This window comes from Eleutherodactylus coqui, chromosome 3 (assembly GCF_035609145.1).
Source record: "Eleutherodactylus coqui strain aEleCoq1 chromosome 3, aEleCoq1.hap1, whole genome shotgun sequence".
Lineage (NCBI taxonomy): Eukaryota > Metazoa > Chordata > Amphibia > Anura > Eleutherodactylidae > Eleutherodactylus > Eleutherodactylus coqui.
This window is the reverse complement of record NC_089839.1, coordinates 203,047,724-203,061,435: the sequence shown is the minus strand read 5'-3', so window position 1 is coordinate 203,061,435 and position 13,712 is coordinate 203,047,724. Positions and strand designations below refer to the sequence as shown.

The following is a 13,712-nucleotide window of genomic DNA, read 5'->3' as shown; positions in this document are numbered from 1 at the left end:
CCGTTTTTTAGGTCTCCTTTCTTATGTCACTTTAAGTGAAAGCTTAGTCAAAGAGACAGATATAGATGGCAGAAATAGAGGATGGATGGAGTGTCAGTCCGGATGGTGGACTGACATCAAACTGAACTAGGGAGCCTTACCCAGATTATATAGGGTATTTTTTCTCCGCCCACTATGGGCGTATCTAGCACAGCACCAATAGTGTTCAGATGTCTCCTTAACGGCCTCCTCTAAATTAGCATATTCCAGACTGACAGTCAATGGGTTGCTATGATAACTCAGTTATGCTTGAGTTAAAACCAGCCGATCATACCCATTAAGGGTTATAGACATGATTGTTCGTTCTTACCTTTGCATCCTATTAGTTACAGTAATGTCCGATCTTATCGCTGTGGCTGTTACTTCCCGAAGATCACTAAATTACCTGCTAGGTGTAGTCAATATCCCCCTATCCAGGACTGGAGAATGAGGTGAAAAGAATGCCCCACCTACTGGGACAGTTAGGACAGTGGACAGACACTGGCACAAAATATGCACAGTGTGGAACAAAACCTCCATTCATACACATTTATCATTCACACTATTTGCGCGGTCACATTCAAACAGGAGCTTTTAGCAAATTAACAATTACTTTACTTTTAATATTACTTTCCTTCTCTTCCTTTACAAAATCTTAAACTGTAACGCTGCAATAACATGTCAAATGTAGAGCAAACTGGTGCATAGCATGAAAATTTAGCAGCATAATACACAGCATAAACAACTGAATTAGACTATGCATAGTGAAACAGAAACTTTTTAGTCCTTTGGATTCAGGGGGTTACTAAACAAAACAAACAGAAATGTCTCCCACAAAAAGAGTCTTTTAGGATCAATACTTGAAGCAGTTCCTGGGTTGCAACACTCTGTGGGCAGGAATTGGCTCTTCAGAATCAGAGTCCCGGGCCAAATAAACGTCTTCTTTAAAGGTCCCTCTGAACTTTTCTCTGGTAACGAAGGAAGGAGAGTTGACAAAGGGGTTGCCAACCCAGGATCTCCAGCTCGTCTCCTCAATAAAACTGCGCTGTGGTGGAGGTTATCTCGAAGGCACGTCCCGTATTCTCCTGGCGCCCTGGGTCTCTAGCTGGGCAGGAAACATCTTCTCACTCGGATAGCTGGAGGCATTCTGAATTGAGAGGTCCAGCGGCTCCTCTCTAGAACAGGGCTCCACCTCTTGTGGGCGGTCCTGACCTTAGCACCATAGTTCCTCAGTGGGGGTTGTCCTCCCACCTACTTTTTTTGCAGCCAAGGCGGGAATGTCTTAGCAGGTAACTTTTGGCAGTAACTCTGTGGCAGGACTACCTTGCGAAGAAGGAAAACAAGGCAGCTGCGCGCCATCTTGGGTTTCCATGTTGGAACTTACATGGGGCTCTGTATTAATGTCTATAGTTGTACATGGTCCAACAGCATAATGACATCATCTCTCATAGCATAATACATTTGGTTACTGCGGTTTGAGAGGAATTTTCTAGTAGAATAGTTAGCTTTAACTTGAAACTCAATCTTGACTCGTCCGATTCCTCCTGGGTATTGGAAAAAGACATGGCGGAAACTTGACTCGGAGGTTTGAATTCTCTCTCAACATGCCAGAAGAAAAATTTAATTCTTGCGGTAGATGCGGCACAGAGGCGTTTTATCCTGTTTTTGACTCCAAAAGAAGAGGGTTACCTGTAACGTCCTGCAGCAACCGAAGCATGAGGCACAACACTGAAGGGATGGCGGGGATAGAGATGGCACTTGTCACGGTGGCTCTACCAAACTCCTCCCTAGAGGAACGCGTACAGCCTGAGCCAAGGCACCGCTAGGCCTCTTGCAGGCAGTGCTGAGACAGCGGTTACCTGTATAGATGTGTAGTGGACTGAAGAAGTTGTCACTTGTGACGCCACCGTTCCTTTACACTGTTGGTTGTCCGGAGGGAAAAATAATAGAGTACACACAGTTGTAGCTGAATACCTCAATAACTGGGAATAGGCAGTGACTGGAACTTTACTTTTTCAAGAAAACAGACTTCACACACCAGTGCAGTCCTCCTTTCAACAAGGTCAAGGAAGAGAACATAGGATGAAACCGGGCCTACAGTCCTAGCTATCTGTATGACTCTGCTCCTAGACAGGACACACACTCTGGGACACAGGATAACACCGGGCCTACAGGCTAAGTTATCTGTATGATTTCGCTCCTGGACATACATACCGGAGGTGGAAAGAACACTCTGCTGACTCTCACTTGTATACAGAAGACGGAACACTGCACAGCGGGCTCCTTTCCTCCACTCTCACTCAAGGTAGGGGTCCTGGAATGGGATCATCAGGATTCCTCTCCTCAGCTTCCATTCTTCACCACATAAGGGTTGAAGGTACCCCTATTTGGCTGGCACTTTCTCCAAAGAACAGAACACCACTCAGAAATGGACCTAGACTCACTCTTTGCAATCACATTTATATTAGCACATCACATGAGAAGCCAATTAGTTACAATTTCCAGACATATTCCAGACATTAACCTCTTACATGCTGCATCTGTGCAATACACAATTTGCACAGCGCATCCACACTGAAGACATGACATGCTTGACAGTTATGGAGGGGCCAAATATATAGACTTCGGGCCACTACACATCTATCTATCTATCTATCTATCTATCTATCTATCTATCTATCTATCTATCTATCTATCTATCTATCTATCTATCTATCTATCTCATCTCTCTCTCTCTGTCTATCTTCTATCTATCTCATATCTATCTATCTATCTATCTATCTATCTATCTATCTATCTATCTATCTATCTATCTATCTATCTATCTATCTATCTCATCTCTCTCTATCTATCTCCCACCTAGCGCTAATAATCTCACCAACATCTGTTACTACATCCTGGAGAGGAAAACTGAGACTGAGGGATCTATCTCTCTCTCTCATATCTATCTATCATGTATCTATCTATCTAGCTATCCATCCATCATCCATTATGTGGATTTCGAGCACAGTTTTTAGAGGTGGAATCGATGCAGAAAAATCCGCCTTAGAGTCTGTTGTGTGAACATAACCTGACTGTTTATTCTGAGCCTACTGATTCATGAATATACTGCCAAAATGACAGTAAAGACCGGCACAGATGCAGCACAGTAGGAGAGAGAGGGCAGACAGATGTAACACAGATTTGTATACCACTGAGGATCTGTGGAAATCTGTGTGACATCCTCCATGGCTATCAGTAAGAAGTCTCAAGCAAAATAATCTGGTTTATGAGCCCGTGAAGTTCCGGTTTCTAGGAGATTCCCCTGGAATGACTTGTAGGTGGCATTTCTGAAGTTCAGCTAAACAGTGAGAATCACACGTGTTGTAAAAGTATTATTATAAGCCAGCTAATCGCTGAGAGTGGGGATGAGGGAGCGGAGGCTGCTGCGTCCCTAATAGGGGGAAGATGTCTCCTTGGCAGCTGCACAATAACCGTCCTCTGCAAACTCCAGCCAGTCTTTCACAGAGAACCAGAAAGGCCTCTCAGGATATCAAAGGGTCTAGAAAGTCTTCGGTCTGTGGCACTGAGACAGTATGGAACCCAGTCAGGAGAGAAACACTCTCTATTTTATGCCTCTTAGACCCTGCACAAAAGTGGATTTAATGACAAAATTTAGGAAAGCAACAAATACTAAATATCTGTGATTCATAGGAGAATAAAATAGCAAGCAAAAAAATGAAATAAGGAAAACTGGATGGACAGACAGACCTAAATTAGATAGATAAAATGTAAGTACATGTAAAGTAGTAAAGAATGTAATGATTTGGAAAGCTCATCTAGCCATATTTCATTCATAATAGAATATAGAACATATCAGAAGGGAAAGGGAGGCAGTTTTCAGAAAAAAAATAACTCATTTAAAAATTGACGGCAGCAACACATCTCACAACATTTGGGACAGCGTAACAAGCAGCTGGAAAAGTAAGTAGAACAAATGAAAAACTGAAGTGTCAATTTTCAAGTCATATGACAATATATAAAAAGAGCACGTTAGAGAGGCAGAGTCTCTCAGAAGCAAAGATGGTCAGAGGTCCACCAAAAATTGCGTCAAAAATTTGTGGAACAATTTCAGAAAAATGTTCCTCAACGTAAAATTGTGAAGACTTTGAATATCCCACCATCTACAGCCCATAATATCATCAGAAGATTTAGAGAATCTGGAGAAATTCATGTTTACATGGGACAAGGCCGACGGTTAATATTGGATGCTCGAGATCTACGGGCCCTCAGGCGGCATTCCATTAAAACAGGCATAATTGTGTAATGCAATTCACTGCATGGGCTCAGGAATACTTCCTGGTATCACTGTCTGTGAACACAGTTCACCATGCGATCCTTAAATGCAAGTTAAAGCTGTATTATGCAAAGAAGAAGCCATGTCTCAAAATCCAGAAACACCAGCGTCTTCTCTGAGCCAAAGCTCATTTAAAATGGACTGAGACAAATTAGAAAACTGTTCTGTGGTCAGAATAATCAAAATTTGAAATTTGTTTTAGAAACTGCGGATGGCATTTCCTGCGCACTCAAGAGGAAAGGGACCATCCAGCTTGTTATCAATGCACAGTTCAAAACCTACATCTCTGGTGGTATGGGGGTTGCATTACTGCCTATGGTATTTGCAGCTTACGGATCTTGAAAGGCACTATCAGTGCTGAGCAGTATTTAGAGGTCTTAGAACAGCATATGCTCCCATCCAGTCTCTTTCAGGGAGGCCTTATATATTTCAGCAAGACAATACTAAACCACATACTGCATCCATCACGCAGTATGGCTTTGTAGTAGAAGAGTCCGGGGGCTGAACCGGCCGCCTGCAGTCCAGACCTTTCACCAGTAGAAAACATTTAGCAAATTATGAATAAAAAATCCAGCAGAGACGACCCGGGACCGCTGAGCAGCTGGAATCCTACATCAGGCATGAATGGGACATCATTCCTCTCCCAGAACTCCAGCAGTTGGTCTCCTCACTTCCCGAATATATACAGACTGAAGACCAATGGTAGACATGGCGCTGCCCAACTGTTGTGAGATGTGCTGCTGCCATCAATTTCTGAAGGAGTTAATTTGTTACATGAAATGTTCCAATGTCTCCCTCTCACCTTCTGATGTGTTCTGTCCTCTATTGTGAATAATATATGGTTAGATGAGATTTCCAAATCATTACATTCTTTCTTTCTTTACATTTATTTACATTTTATACAGCGTCCAAATTGGATAGATAGACAGATGGATGGATAGATGGATAGAGGGATAGACGGATAGATAGATAGATAGATAGATAGATAGATAGATAGATAGATAGATAGATAGATAGATAGATAGATAGACAGACAGACTCAGTTTTCCTCTCCAGGATGTAGTAACAGATGTTGGTGAGATTATTTCCATGTTCCCTTGTTAGATGCTGTAGAGATATGACCCCACCTTGCACAGCAGCCCAGGTAGAGTACACATGACATCATGCCTCCGAGGTCTTCTCTCCGTAGATTAATAGCACATTCCATGATGAACCCCACCTGCCGGATATATAGCGACACGGTGTTGCGTTGAGGGCGGAACTAGTGCTGATCCTGCTAGAAGTTATCTTCTGTAGAACTTATCCATTCCCATCTGTCTATAGAAGCTGCAGCTCTCCTGTGGTTCCAAAACTACAACTCTCATCATGGCCTGCAGGTTGGCCATCACTGATCTATATCTGCATGGTCCTCACAGTTTCAGACACAGTAGTGCCCATAGTGCCAGCACCACTATAGTATACTCGGTGCCAGGTACAATGTAATTTCTATAGTGCCACCTTCATTATAGTCCCCCCAATGCCAGATACATTATAGTGTCAGTCTCATTATACTCCCCATTGTGCCCAACACATTATAGTGCCCATAGTGCCACCCTCATTAGAGTCCCAATGGTGTCATATTGTAGTGTCCATAATGCCAGTTATTTATAGTTACCACAGTACTACACACACTGCAGTACCCATAGTGCCCACATCTATGTATTCTCCACTTCAAAGTGTCAGACACATTGTTGTACCCTTAGTCCCAGCTTATTATAGTCTCTGCAATACTTAACACCTTGTAGTGCCCATTGTGCCACCCTCATTAGAGTCCCAATGATGTCCTATTATAATGTCTATAGTGCCTGCTCATTACAGTTCCTGCAGTACTAGACACACTGTAGTGCCCATAGTGCCAGCTCATTATAGTACCTACTACAATCTGTCAAAAACACTGTATCGCACATTTCATCCTAAATATGACCATCCCGCTGTGCCCTACACCTGTCCTATACCGATGGCCGCTGCGCCCTAGATGTGACCTATAGCGATGGCTGCTGTGCCATACACCTGTCCCATAGCGATGGCCGCTGTATCATAGAATTGTCCCATAGCGATGCCCGCTGTGCCATAGATTTGACCTATAGCGATGTCCGCTGTACAAGACCTGTCCCATAGCGATGGCTGCTGTGCCATAGACCTGTCGCATAGTGATGGCCGCTGTGCCATAGACCTGTCCCATAGCAATGCCCACTGTGCCATAGACCTATCACATAGCGATGGCTGCTGTGCCATAGACCTGTCCCATAGCGATACCCACTGTGCCATAGACCTGTCCCATAGCAATGCCCAATGTGCCATAGACCTGTTCCTTAGCAATGCCCACCGTGCCATAGACCTGTCCCATAGCGTTGGCCGCTGTGCCGTAGAACTGTCCCATAGCGATGCCCACTGTGCCATAGACCTGTCACATAGCAAAGCCCACTGTGCCATAGTCCTGTTCCACAGCAATACCCACTGTGCCATAGACGTGCCCCATAGCGATGGCCGCTGTGCCATAGACCTGTCCCATAACGATGGCCGCTGTGCCATAGACCTGTTCCACAGCAATACCCACTGTGCCATAGACATGCCCCATAGCGATGGCCGCTGTGCCATAGAGTTGTCCCATAGCAATGGCCGCTGTGCCATAGATTTGACCTATAGCGATGCCCGCTGTGCAAGACCTGTCCCATAGCGATGGCTGCTGTGCCATAGGCCTGTCGCATAGTGATGGCCGCTGTGCCATAGACCTGTCCCATAGCAATGCCCACTGTGCCATAGACCTATCACATAGCGATGGCTGCTGTGCCATAAACCTGTCCCATAGCGATACCCACTGTGCCATACACCTGTCCCATAGCAATGCCCACCGTGCCATAGACTTGTCCCATAGCGTTGGCCGCTGTGCCATAGAACTGTCCCATAGCGATGTCCGCTGTGCCATAGATTTGACCTATAGCGATGCCCCCTGTCAAGACCTGTCCCATAGCGATGGCTGCTGTGCCATAGGCCTGTCGCATAGTGATGGCCGCTGTGCCATAGACCTGTCCCATAGCAATGCCCACTGTGCCATAGACCTGTCACATAGCGATGGCTGTTGTGCCATAGAGCTGTCCCATAGCGATGGCTGCTGTGCCATAGACCTGTTCCACAGCAATATCCACTGTGCCATAGACCTGCCCCATAGTGATGGCCGCTGTGCCATAGAGCTGTCCCATAGCAATGGCTGCTATGCCATAGACCTATTCCACAGCAATACCCACTGTGCCATAGACCTGCTCCATAGCGTTGGCCGCTGTGCCATAGAGCTGTCCCACAGCAATGGCCGCTGTGCCCAGCTAGAAGTCACAGATGAAAGAAATCAACTGCAGCAAACCTCACATCAGAAACCAAAAACAGAATTTAACCCATTAGGACAATGGCATTGGTGAAATAGTTGCAGTCTGCATTGTTAGAAGCAGTAGGTGTGGCGGGTCGGACTCCACACGTGTTTGTCTTTTGTCAGTGAAGGGGTTAATCTGATGAGGATAGGTGAGAGGAAGCTATAATCTACAGTATAGGTGAGACACTATAGCATTAATGTAATTATCGGAGATGCAGAGGTAGCAGTTACACCTGGGACCTGGAACCAGAAGGGGGTGCGATGCCACATGAAAAGACCCCAGTATTGATGCAGCTGTATAACAGATTCCTCTGTACATAGATTAGAACTGGTCACATAATGCGGTATTCACAAACACTTGCCATTTCCACTGACTTCTATGGGATGCAAGTGTCTGTAAGCATTGTACCCTGTTGTGTCCAAAGCCAATATGTAAGAGTTAACCCGGGTTGCCCCTCCAGAATTGCTAAAGCACCACATAAACTTGCAGCACCCCCATGATGCAGCACCAGCCTTGAAGGGGTTGTGCAAAGGTTATCCACGGGATAGGGGATAACTCCTTGATTGGTGGGGGTCTGACCACTGGGACCTCCAGAGATCCCAATATCTGCACACCACAGGCTCACCATGTGAATGGAGTGGCGGCATGCATGCGGGACCACTGGTCCATTCACTTCTATTGGAGAGGTGGAGATCGATGTGCTTTGCAATCTCTGTCCATCCCATAGAAGTAAATGAAGCAGTGATGACACATGTGCCCAGCCACTCCATTCACATGGGGAACTTGTGGTGCCCAAATGTTGGGAGCGCAGCAGTCAGACCCCAGCGATCAGACATATTAGACACTTTGCCGTAGTTAGGGAATAAATGCCATTAGTGGGAAAGCTGAGTGACAACTAATATTGCGCGGTCAGAGTACACAGCTTTCCTACAGGCAAATTTAGTTATGCGGGATGGGGGAATGCACCCCTTCGCTATCTTGTCAGCATGCATCATACACTACAGTCCCTGCCCGCAGTCCTTATCGTACTGGCTGCACTTACCTTTGCTGTAGGTGCATACTCCACTATACGACTCTTCTTCTAGCTATCCGGTAACGATGAGCCCGGTGACGCTTGTCACAGCACGTTGTATCTCCTTCTGCGTCTTAACTTTCTTGGTGAATTCACTTTCTGCACGGGAAGAATAGAAAATCCTTGGAAGAAATCAAAAAGTTTCATGGAGCGACTCCCCAAATTCTGCTTTCCTGGAGCTTCTTTACTCCCTTCTGTCTTCGCCTCTCTAGGATAATTTTTTTAGCATGTACCCTAAAGCTGCACAAAAAGTTACTGCTTTGTAATTAATCCCCCGGCCCTTCCCCTGCTGCTCGCAGCCAATAGATAGAAAGATATGGAAATCCCAGCTACAATCCCTTGCCAGCCAGGTGAATGGACGCTGGACTGTGTGTGACACAGATTCTCCCCTCTAACATTTCACTGGCTCCGCCTCCTGTCTGCAAGGAAAAGAGTTCTGCAGCCAAGAAAAGGCGAAGAATGAAGGAATATAGGAAGCAGCTGGAAGATAGAGAACCCCTTGTAGTCTTATCATAAAAGTAAAGCATCTGCTCTGCTTTTTTTTCTTTCCAGAAAGAGCGCCACTCTTGTCCAGAGGCTGTGTGTGGTATTGCAGCTAAGCCCTGTTTATGTAAGTATTGCAATACCAACCCATGGAGAAGAGTGGCGCTATTTCAGATAACCCTTTTACTATGCTATACCACTGATGTCTTAGATATTACATCATAGGGCAAAATGAAGACATACGCTGTTTTTGCCATAGTGTATGTAACCCAGGCATGGCTGGTCTTAGATTTGTGGAATCCATACGGACACAAAGGGCATCGGCCACCAACTTGTCGGGGGTGCACCAGGTGGATGTAGATTCAAGGTGATCACCCCCTTGGGCTGCCTGGCTAGATGAGCTTCTTGCTTCATCCTGCAGGATCTAGTGGAACTACATGATTCCTCATCTTCCTGGATCTGATTCCTGTCCTCTGTTGTTCCAAAATACTGCTGTCAGCCCATTGGCATCTCTATAACATAATTCATTAGTTCTGCTACTGTATTTATGCTATGAGCCTAGTTCTGGTATTGTATCTAAATACTGAGGTTGGTTCATACTATAGTCACTGATCTTGGATTTAGTGCTGTATTTAAGTACTGCGCTTGGTTCTGGGGTTGCATTTATGTTATGAACTTGCTACTGGTGCTATATATATATATATATATATATATATATATATATATATATATATATATACACTCAGTTGTTCTGGTGCTATATTTATGTACTGAGCTTGGTTCTGGTGACGGACTCTGCTGCGGTATTCCGCTTGCAGAGCCTGTCACGGCCGTGTGCATAAGGCATAAGTGTCTGCAAAAGCCTGGGAATTGCCTGTAAATGTATCAATTTGTCTTGTCACATGGTATGAGTGAGAATATAAATAGGAGTGTGTGAGAGCGGGAAAAGAGTCTTGAGTTTCTTCTGGGTTCCTAAGAGAGAGTGCCTGCCAAATGGGGGTACCTTCACACTCATGTGGTAAATAATGGAGGAAGAAGAGAGGTTCCCTGAGAGTGTATGTTCCAAAGATGAGAGAGGAGTGAGCCCTAATTGAAGAGAGAGAAAGCGTGAGCAAGAAGCAGGTGCCACTTCCAAGGCCTAGTGCAGAAGTACTCTTTATTCATCTTTTTCTACGCGGAAGTCTGGGATCACCATGTAAAGGTACACCCATTTGCTTTTCACATCAGGCTGTCCTGAAGTCTGGGATCACCAGGTGGAGGTACTCTCCAGTCTGTCTAATACCTGCACTGCAAATCATTGTCATTTGTGCCTTGTATACAAGAAGTTGTTCCAGTTACGTTTCCAGGCCCTGACCATTCCCAGGGAACTGAGGTACATTACTTTTGTCTGCAGCTACATTTATTTACTGCGGAGGATCATACCGGTGGGTAACAGAACGGTGGCGTCACTCGTGACATTCACTATTCCTGTTCACTAGTTCATTAGGCATCCCTATCCTAGGGGTGTCGGGAAGAGGCCCGGCACTGCTCTGGTTGAGGCTACGTGTATCCCTCTGGGAGAGAGCCTGGTGAGTGCCATCGTGACAAGTGACCACTCTACCCTCCCAGTGGTCACTTCTTGCTATCTTGCTGCTTTCTGCACAAACAGCATAAAAGCAGATTGCCTACCAGTGCAATGTACATAATTTTTTTCTTATGACGGGGGCTGCCAAAAAAAATTCCACATTGGGTGCCATCTAAACTCAGGCTGACACTGAACCCAAGTTATACCATATTTATGCCATCATATTGCAGGCACATACAGTCACATTAATTGAATATATTGAAATGGAGCACTGCAGGCAGTCTGGTGCATGACACATCCATAATCTACTACCATTTTGTGTATGTAGCTTTGATGCAGACCTATGTGGCTTTATGGTAACAGAACACAAGGTGTGTTTTCTGATCCTTGGTCATCTACAGCCACCAGGACATGAGGTCGTAACACATGACTGCAGGATTAGACTTCATGTGGTTTGTTTGAAACCTATAACTATGGAGATACATAGCTTTGCACATGAGCAATTGAATGACGGCTGAGAGCTGCCCCTGATTGGTCCCTGCACTCAGCCAATCAGAGGCACCACTCACTCACCCATTCATGAATTCATGTATGGGTGAGTGAGAGCTGCCTCTGATTGGTGAGGGCTGTGACCAATCAGAGGCAGCCCATTCAGCATGCGGGGATTTTAAATCCCCGCCTGCTGAATACTACAGGGAGCAGTTCAGGAGAACTCCCGGCCGGACGCGGCTGAACTCCGGCTGCAGGAAAAAGGTGAGTATACTTTTTTTTTTTTTACACATTTTCAGGATGGTTTTCAGGGAAGGGCTTATATTTTAAGCCCTTCCCCGAAAATTCATCCAGTGCTTGCCGGCAGCCCATCGCTTTCAATGGAGCCGGCTGTATTGCCGGATCCATTGAATTCAATGGGCGAACATCGTTCTCCTCTGCCACAGCTGTGGCAGAGGATAGTGGGGCCGTTTCGCTGAAAACGCTGCTAGGTGCAAATTTTTCAGCGAATCGTCGGCCCCGTTATGCGATCTGCAAATCGCGCAAAAAAACGTCCGTGTGACTGAGGCCTAAGTCTGATGGGAGCGTCCATGTGCAAAAAGCATGCCCTGTGCATGCAAAAAGTACAGTAAAATGCGCCGATACGTATGCAAATCTACCTCGTTCAAAGCGCAAAGACCTTTCACCGAAGTGTGTTCATTTTGCGCATACGCTGGTGTGAAGTTGCCCTAAGGGCCAGTTTACATGGGACTATTGTCAGGTGCAGCAACACCCGGCAGTTGTTCCAGCAGCAATCGCTCAGTGAATGGAGGAGGAGTGCATCGGAGAGCGTTTGGGTCGCCTGCCTCCATTCATAGTAAACAGGCAGTCATTCATAGATGCATGACTGCCTGTTTACACCGGCTGATCGTTGCTAGATTTTTAAATCTGCATGATCTAAACGACGAATGATAAGTGAAGAAATTATCGTTCGCCGCTCAGGTCGTGCAGGCAGTTACACTAAACAATTAGCGTTCAGATTCTCCAGAATCTGATCGTTCAGTGTATAAGGGCCCTTAGTAAATATACCCCAGTGTATTCCGTCATTGTGATTAACCATTGCCAGATTGAGATCCACCTGGAGATTCTTCATCTTCGTAGGACGGAAAGGGATCTGTAGGCCATATAGCCCTGGGGCCAGGGGCGTAGCTAAAGGCTCATGAGCCCGGGTGCAAACGTTTGTCTTGGGGCCCCCCAACTTTTATTAACCCCTTAACGCAGAAGCATAATTTGAAGCTCCCAATGCAAAATCTGTAACAGAGCCCCAAACTATAATTATAGTTTGGGGCTCTGTTACAGATTTTGCATTGGGAGCTTCAAATTATAATTCTTTATTCAAAGTACTGGGCTCCCTATATGGAGAAAAGAGGTCTTATGGGCCCCCTAAGGCTGCTGGGCCCGGGTGCAACCGCATCCCCTGCATCCTTTATAGTTACGCCAGTGCATGGGGCATAGCCAGTAACCTTGGGGCAACAAGTTGTGGGGTATCTTGTCCCAGAATGGAGAAGTCTTCTATCATAAACCAGTACCAGCAGGGGGCAGTATTTGATTTTTACTCTTTACTCTTCTCCTGTATGTTCTCCACTGCAGGGCCATATAGCTAATATTCTTCAGCACGGTAGAAGAGGTAATGGCCCCCACGGGGTACAGTCTTGTGGTTACGGCCCGGAAACTGCAGCCTATCCGGCATTCCTGTGTTACACATCACAATGTTTCAGGCTGTGACTACACATTGATGACTGTACGGTAACATCTCACAGATGCGAATGGGGGCTCTGATGGAACTTGTTTCCGATTCTGATGAATTTTTCAGAATTCAGTACAAGAGACACTGCTGCTTCTCTGTGGGCGGACTGAGTCACGCACCTCTTATTGTAATGACCAGCCTGATATGCTCACAATGAGATAAACACACTATACAGGTGGGTGGGTGTTAACCCTGTATGACCCAATATTTTGCAGAAAAACCATCAGTTCTGGATAGATATCTATTTTATGGACTAGAACATTGGAGTTCTTATATGGTTGCAGAAGATGCTGCTGCACTTAGGCCCTGGTGTCTAAGGGCCCATAGACCACACCAGGACCAATCTTGGGTTAGATGCACCTCCGTCATTAAAAAAAATAAATATATATATATATATATATATATATATATATATATATATATTACACTATATCTGCCTAAGATGTAACTGCATGCCAGATTTTGCAGCAAAGCGACAATACTATCTAGGGGCCGGATTGCTTTGTCAAAGAGTGTAAAGGGAGAGAATTCAAGTGCATGGGTACTCAAATCCCTCTGTA

General features: G+C 45.4%; 1 protein-coding gene across 2 annotated transcripts in view; it reads right to left on the bottom strand.

Moving 5' to 3' along the window:
* The window catches only part of COL7A1 (collagen type VII alpha 1 chain), a 177,377-nt gene extending 168,214 nt beyond the window's left edge, over positions 1-9,163 (bottom strand). For both annotated transcript variants that reach the window (XM_066596817.1, XM_066596816.1), the window contains exon 1: positions 8,801-9,163. The gene's annotated coding sequence lies outside the window, so the exon portion shown is untranslated. The remainder of the gene's footprint in view (positions 1-8,800) is intronic.
* Between the last annotated feature and the right edge of the window lie 4,549 nt (positions 9,164-13,712).